The 8,118-nt window shown below is 46.2% G+C and overlaps 2 non-coding genes across 2 annotated transcripts; both read left to right on the forward strand.

The window, feature by feature from the left end:
- The first annotated feature begins 2,753 nt into the window (after window positions 1–2,753).
- Trnac-gca (transfer RNA cysteine (anticodon GCA)) lies at window positions 2,754–2,825 on the forward strand. The gene has a single exon. It is a non-coding gene; the product is annotated as a tRNA-Cys (tRNA).
- A 5,221-nt stretch (window positions 2,826–8,046) lies between these two features.
- On the forward strand, window positions 8,047–8,118 carry Trnac-gca (transfer RNA cysteine (anticodon GCA)). Its single transcript has one exon. It is a non-coding gene; the product is annotated as a tRNA-Cys (tRNA).

Raw genomic sequence — 8,118 nt, forward strand, 5'->3', positions numbered from 1 at the left:
ACCATGATATCCTACCACATCTCAGCCCAGCATGATGGAGGCCGCCAGTCATAGTCTGAACCTCTGAAACCATGATGCAAATTGAAATTTTTGTTCTGTAAATTGTCCTTTCGAAACTTTGTTTATAGTGAAAAAAAAACTGACAAAACTATCTCCACACTAGAAATAAATGAAATATCTATCGATAGTAGGATAGATAAATAAATCATGGTATAGTCAGACCATGGAACATGAAGCAGGAATTAAAAATAATGAATCATTTCCATAGTGGATAAATGTGGATGGATCTTATTGATATGAGGAGGGTGACAGAAGCCATACTCAAAAGAATACGTAGAGTGGGAGTTCATGTAGATTCAGCCCCAGAGCAGGTCAACACATCCACAGGGTGGTGAGTGGTTAGGTCCTGCAGGAAGGAAATAGGGGGGAGTTCAGAGAATCCTCTTTGTGCTAGAGACTTCCTGAGTCTTGATTCAGGTGGTTACATGTGTAGGCATGTAGGTAAAAATCCATGAAGCTATACATAAGACTTATGCACTGTACTATATAAGCTGTATTTCAATAAAAATAAATATAAGTGATATGTTAATTAAATTTATATTTCATGAATATCTAATCTGATTCATTCAAAATATGTATTTTTTCATTTTGATAGCTTTTGATCCTTAATTCAGCTTCCATTTCCTCTCTAATGAAAGACTATTTATTCTAATAATATCACATGTGTGGTCTCTGCAGGTTGAATTCTAACGTTTATTCTCTTTCTTACTCAGTGAACGGATTCAATTCCCGGTGAATCTATTTGTTCAGCAAACAGTGTGCAGAACTTAGTATGTGCCAGTGTTGTTGGATGTTTTCAATGGATTAAGTCATCTAGTCTACACAGCAGCCCATCAAGTGTGTTCTCTTGTTCTCCCCATTTTACAGATTTTCAGCTGACGCACAAGGAGGGGACATGACCTGTCCCTGGGACTTGAACCCATGCTGTGTGGCTTTAGGGTCCAAGCTGTCAGCATCTGTGTCACCTGCTCCTGCCAAGCCGCTGGGAGCCTGTCCTGGTCCTTGAGCTTGTTGGAATTGGTCAGTCAATATTTGGAGATTCTTAAATGTTTCTGAAATTCTGGGAGGGGATCATTCAGTATCATTCTCTATGTGAGTTAGCTAAGGAATAAGCTAGAAGGAGTAGCATTTGTTGTAGATTTTAATTTTGAGCAAGTTCTTTGAACTGAGTATTGGGTCAGAAGGATGGAGTTGGTTTGTTACCAAGAGTGTTAGGATAGACCTCAAACACTAGAAAGGGTTTTAGTGGGGACCCACCATGGTGGTCACAATATTTGACTTTGAGGGCCATTCTAGCAGCCAATGGTTCTCCAGGCTGCTGACTGCACCAGTCCCTGAGGCTGGGAAGACATGGGCTATGGGCATTTGAGGAGGGAGCCTGTCTGTTGTTAGCACAGTGATGAGTTTCCTCTGACCCAGGCCTGGTAGCTGGCCTTAAGCTCCCACCCTTAAGCAGCGACTCACAGGTCACAGCAGGTCTGGGTTGATGGAATAAGCATTGCATGGACTAACTGGGTGGTAGCTGTAAGCAGCTGGGGTGGAGCTGGAGGAATAGGCCACTGGGGACATCACTGGGGTTTAAATTTATTTCCAGGAGGCTCAACCACTGTCTCTGCATCCTGCCTCCCATGAACTGGACACATTTCCTTTGCCACACTCTCCCTGCAGGATGTTCTGCCTCACCTTTTACCCAGGATTCTGGAATCAGATGGATCTGAATTCATGAGTCCAAAGTGAACTTTTCTTCCTCTAAGTGACTCTGATCAGATATTTTGGTCACCATTATGATTTAGATATGAGGAGTCTCCCTCAGCTCCTGTGTGAGGAAATGCAAGACAGTTTAGAGGTGAAATGACTGGGTTATGAGAGCCTTAGCATGATCAGTGCCTTGATCCCCTGAGAGGGCTTAACTGGGTGGTGGCTGTAAGCAGGTGGTGTGTGGCTGGAGGAGGTGGGTGGCTGGGGACCTGCCTTGGGGGTGTATATTTTGCCTGTGGTGGGGGAATCTCTCTGCTTCCTGGAGTGATGTCCTGACCCACTGTCCTCCACCACACCCTTCTGCCATGATGCTCTGCCTCACCTCAGGCCCTGCAGGATGGAGCCAGCTGGTGATGAAATGAGACCTCTGAAACCATGAACGCCAAATAAACTTCTCCTTAAAATCTTTCTCTTCAGGTCTTTTGATCTCAGTGATGAAAAAGTGTCTAAAACAGTCACAGTAGTGAGAAGCTGACTAACACAGGCCCAGATTAAAGCCATAGCCCAAACCTGTATGTGAGTCAGATCCTGCAGGGAGCTGCTAAGGGCACATGGGATCCCTGGGTCCCTTCCCAGAGGGTTGGGTTAGGAGTTCTGAGGGGGAAACCTAGAGGCTTTGCTCTTGCCCATCCCAGGCTCCACTCTCACTTCCAAAGGGTCTGTTGAGCAGACAGCTCTTGCATTCTGGCTCCTCTAGTTGAGTGCGAAGGAGGTTGCTGCTGCAGACATCCATGACATTTAGGTCCACACTCAGCCAGGTTCTAAGAAGGAGCAAGGGTGCTTGTTATCCCTAGAGGTGTGTAGACTTGAAGGGGCATGGCCAGGCAGGAAGGAAGTGTTTGATGGGAGAACACTAGGGAGTGACATCTCCAGGAGGAGCATCCTGGGTGTGGCCATGCAGGTTTAAGGTGCTTATTCCACACTCTTAAGCAGCAGGGTGTATAGCTCAGGGGTAGAGCAATTGACTGCAGATCAAGAGGTCCCTGGTTCAAGTTCAGGTGCCCCCTACTCATGCTTACTTTCGACCTCCTCTCCTACACTTTGTCTCAGTTTCCACTTCTTTAGTACACGACAGGATAAATGCTATTTTTGTCACAAGCAGTCCATGCTGAGGCTTTACTGTGGTTATTTGAACCCCAAGTATGAATGAGAATTCCCTGAACAGTCTAACAATGTGCCATTTCCCAACACCACTCTACTCCCATTTTAGCAGAACATCTTACAGGGAGAGGTTTGTCTCTTTGTCCTCTTTTTCTGTTCCATGGAAGGTAGTGAAATCTTAAGTGGGAGACAACACGTTGGACATTGGAGGAGGTTTTGTAATGTGAACCATGTGGGTTAGAATAACTGGAGAGAGGGAATATGGCCCTATACCCTATGCTATCCATGGCAAACCCGGACCCCTGCACTGACCTTTCTGTGGGAGAAAAGGAAACTTCTGGCTCAATGCTTGTTAGTGTGTTGTGCTGATTCTTGGCTCTTTGGGTGTTCAAATGCACAGTCAAGTCTAATCCTACACCAACCCCAACTGGACCCACACTCATAACTGTTCCCTCTCACGATCTTAGAACCTGCAAAGTCCTTTCTGACACCTCTCCACAATTTGTCCTCTCCTTTTCTTGCAGTTACTGAACCTATTCATTATGCTGGTGTTGACCCTCATCTCCTCCATCTCTCTCTCGGCCATGGTGTTAGAAAACCCTGTGGTTCTCCTGTTTGTAAACCCGTTATGAACCCTACAGTTGCCTGTCAGTCATGATTATAGCTCCTGTGGGGTCTTTGCCTGTGACCTCTCTGCCATCCTCACAGCTCTCTTCTCCTTCAACGTACGAAATGCCAGTGAATATTTCTTCGTTTGGGGTCTTCCTTCTGGGGTCACCCGTTTTCCTGGAGTAAAGGATAGAGTCAGATAATGGTGTCATGCAAATCTGTGGCAGTGTGACCTCACACAGCACCCTCTGTTAATGAGCAATCTTTGATTCCTTTCCAATTCACGGCTTCTGTATTTCCCACAGAGCCAGGCTGATAGTTTGTCTTTGTTCCAGGTGGTGAGCATCACCCTACTTCTTTGCTCTCTTTTCTCTCTTGGGAAGACCAAGGCCACGTGATGTGAGGCCCTCAGCATGCTCATGCTGTTCTGTCTTTACCTCTTCCTGCCTCTCTACAAAGAGAGATAATCTGTCTCCTCCCCAGAGCACAGGTTGTGTTTCTGCTCTACACTCTGCTTTACCTGGGATTTGACTTCATGACATGCATTGGGTTCCACACATGTGAAGGACCAAGGAAAGCTTTCTAATGGAGGGGCATTGGTGACAGGAGAGTACAGAGGTCAGAGAGACAGAGCTTGCTGGGCTGTGCCAGTCAGTGTGTGTCAACTTACGTAAAGGGGTCAATTTTATCATCTTTTTTTTTTTTTTTTTTTTCAGAATGGGAGTTATGTATGAGGGGTAGAGAATTTGACTGCAGATCAAGAGGTTCCTGGTTCAAATCCAGGTTCCCGCTTCTCGTATCTCCTTCCACCTTCCTGATTTAGCAGTCTCCTTCCTAGAAAGGTCTTTGGTCATCTTTCCCACTGTCCCCAGACAAAGGAAAATGATGGAAAGGGAGGGTTCTCTGAAGGTGGAGCCAAGCAGGCTTTTATACAGAATTTCTGAATTGGAGCCACTCACCAGTAACAAATTAGGGCCTAGTCAGGGAACCTTCCCTAATCCTGGATGGGTATTATTGGTGTCACTGAGTTTGAAGTGGTTATTTATGTATTATCATTGGGAATGTGCTTGAAAATACTGAAATTGGTATCTAGAAGGGAGTTGCAACTGTAGCACCAGATTTAAAAGTGGCAAGGCCACCTTTCCTGGTAATTTGAATTTCTGTGAGGTTTTTGTAATTCCAGTTTTTCCAATCTCTGTGCTGGAATTTTCATTGAAGAAAGTCTGTTTTAGCACTTCCACTGTGTTTGGGATTTGCTATGGATAAAAATATTGTCTTTAAGTTCACAGATCTCTGATACAGAGAAACCTCACCTGGATCTACACAGATCCTTGGATCTCATTGGCAGATCCCACGTGTTGTGAGGCAGTGTCGCAGGAGTGGCTGACACAGCCCTGACCCTGCCTTCCTCCCTTCAGTGTATCCCACCTCCTGAGTGAGGGGAGGGCTCAGAATTCCACTTACTGAAGGAATGGAGAATGAGCTCACAGCAGCAAGACTGGGAAGAAAGAGCCCTCTGGGGCCTGTAAGGTTAACACTGGCCTATGGGGGTCCCTAGTCTGGTTGTGGTGCATGGGCAGTTACCATCAGGTAGGAAGGAATAACACCCACACAGCACCATGGAGTCCTGGGGTGTGGGGACACAGGTGACCCATGCTAAGGAGGAATCCAGTCAGTCAAGGGGGCGTAGCTCATGGGTGGAGCATTTCACTGCAGACCAAGGTCCCTGGTGTGAATCCAGGTGTCTGCTCTGGCATGTTCTTCTGTGGCTATGCTCCCTGGCATCTCCTCTGGTCAGTGTGCTCCTTGCTGTTCACCCTCAGCACCACCCTTCCTAACTCATGTCAGCTTTGTCTGGGCCGTCAGTTACCTGGCAGAAGGCAGGCTGCTGTTGTCAGGGTTCTCTGAAGATCGTCCTTAGTTGATCTGTAATGTTGACAGTGTGGAAGGACATCATTGCTGAATGACAGTTACCCAACTGAATGTACCTCAGAAGTACCAGCTGACCTTGCTAAAGAGAGAGATCTCCCTTCATCTTTCTGATTAGTTTAATTTGAAATCTTAGATCTTTAATTTTGGGGGGAGGGATCACAATCGCTTACTAGTGTCCATCCTAACATCCAACAATTCCAATTGACTGGAAATTGGTATTGGAACTTATACTTGGCTAGGTTTTTGGGAATAGGAATGGGCATTTTAGGAATATGATTGTGTATTATCTTCCTTTTCCTTAAGGATGACATAGCAACAGCAGATCCTTTGAGAAAAGCATTTGACTGATCACAGTTCCTTGAATCAAATTCAGATTCTTCCAACCTACGCTTATTTTTGATCTCTGAATATGGCATTAGAAGACATCTTCCTTGAAGCTGTTGTTATGATTCAGCAATAGAGTGCTCGCCTAGCTCATGTGAAGCACTGGGTTGGATCCTCAGCAACAACTAAAAATAAAGGTGTCCATCTACAACTAAAATAAAGAAAGAAAGATAGAAAAAAAAAGAGAGGGAGAGTGTTTTCTGAATTCCTCAGTGTCCCCTACTTCTCAATCTTCCTGCAAGGAGGGACCACAGGGTGAGTAGTTAAGTTTGTTCTGGCCTCCCAGATCCTGTGGAGGGACCTCCCCACAAAGCCCTTCAGACCTGATCTGGTCTCCTGTCAATTTTCTTGAGTGGCCATTTATTTTGTCTGGTTTCCTTTTAAAATGTTATTTCCTTGAGAGAGATGAAGCCTCTGTGCACACGGTGAAGATCTCCATGCTTTGAGCTTGTGAGGAAATGGCTGCCCCTTCCTTTCACACTGACCATACATTGGCCATCTCTGTAAAACTCTAGAGACTGGAGATCTCTCTGACTCCCACTTCTGAGGACTGAGTCCTGACTTCAGGTTTCTTCTGTCTTAAGTGCTTAGTGATTCTGCAGATGAAGAAAATGAGGGGAGTAGAAGAGACAAAGGGGCAGTTCATGGCCTGCCCAGAGCATTTGGTGCCAAGAGGCCTAGATGTGGACTCCAGTCATGACTCCTCAGCTATCAATATCATTTTTTCTGGCATAATTGCACCTTCTGTCATTTTCTTCCAGATCTGTACATGAAAAGGCACAAATTAAATCAATAGCTCCAAAAGGTAAGTCAGCATCATCCAGGTCACTTCTCAGAGCCACACATGATGCCGAGGTTTAAGAGTTCCCAAGGGAGAAACTAGGAGTTTTGCATATGCCTAGAGCTAGCCCCACCCTGACCACAGCAGCTCTATTTGCTGCAAACATCCATGATTTTATTGTCACTGACTCACCTGGAGACTAGGGAGGGAAGGATGCAGGCCACAAGTAGAAGTGGCAGGCAGGTGTGTACATAGGAAGGGGCGTGGCCTAGCAGGAAGGGAGTGTATGATGAAGGAAGCATATGACCCTGTCAAGTGCACGTCTCCAGGTGGATGATCCAAGGTATGGCCATCCAGGTATAGAGTGCTTATTACCCACAGTTATCAGTAGCGAGTAAAGCTCAGGGGTAGAGTAGTTGACTGCAGATCAAGAGGTCCCTGGTTCAAATCCAGGTGCTCCCTTGCAAGAATCTCTTTTACATGCCAAAGAGAAAAAAATTTAAAGTAGTAAATAACAAGGAGTCACATAATGACCATGTTATCCATTTTGACACTGAACGCCCAAATGTGTCTAGGCCTGAATAGTCAGCTGTGTGTTCACCTGTGCTCTGGATTCTCTCAGGTCATATCTGTGTCATCCTCTGCACAAGGAGACAGCAGAGGGTACGGTTTGAGGCTCTTCCAGGTCATGGCTGGTCATCTGTGGCACAGGCTGTCCTCTAAGATATTGACCATGAGGCTCCCTCATTGCATGGACTCCCAGCCTTCTGAGGTCTGTGGGACTGAGGAGCCCAGCTTTTCCTTAGGCAAATCCTCCTTGTCACTTCTCCAGGAAGACCCTCCTGATGCCTGAGCTGGGCTCCTTTCTCCCTGCTCCCTCAGGCCTCAACTTAGCTTCTGTCACATGTTGGAAACATTTTATTCCTGTGTTGTTTTCTTGTTTGGACCAAGACTTCTGGAGGAACATGGACTGTATCTCTCCTGTCTCTCTGACCTCAACATGGATGACAAGGTCCGGTACCTAACAAGCTCCATGATTGTTTGTTGAAGGAACGAGTAATGGAGTGTAATAATGAGCCCTCTCCTTGAGGCCTAGGAGTATGGAGTAGGCTCTCCCTGGGCTGTGTATGAGGTTCATTGAAGACCAAGACCAGCACATCTCATCTGATCACTGCGTGTGGACGTAGGGAAATGCTGGAGTCAGGTGTGCTTTCCAGGTGCAAAGGTGGTTCCCCCAGCACAGTGTGAGGAGGGAGGGGAGCTAGGGTGACTAGTTAAGGTTGGGATGAAAGAGGGTAGGGCAGACTTCAGTGGAGAAAGCTGTCAGATGCTAGAACATGCAGAGAAACCTGCAATATAAATCACAGGTAGCCTGGGTGTGGTGCTCTGGATGTAAAGGTGCTGAGATGTTCCATGTAAGTGGGGGTATAGCTCAGGGGTAGAGCATTTGACTGCAGATCAAGAGGTCCCTGGTTCAAATCCAGGTGCCCCCT

The sequence above is a fragment of the Sciurus carolinensis genome, chromosome 8 (genome assembly GCF_902686445.1).
Source record: "Sciurus carolinensis chromosome 8, mSciCar1.2, whole genome shotgun sequence".
In the NCBI taxonomy this organism is placed as follows: domain Eukaryota; kingdom Metazoa; phylum Chordata; class Mammalia; order Rodentia; family Sciuridae; genus Sciurus; species Sciurus carolinensis.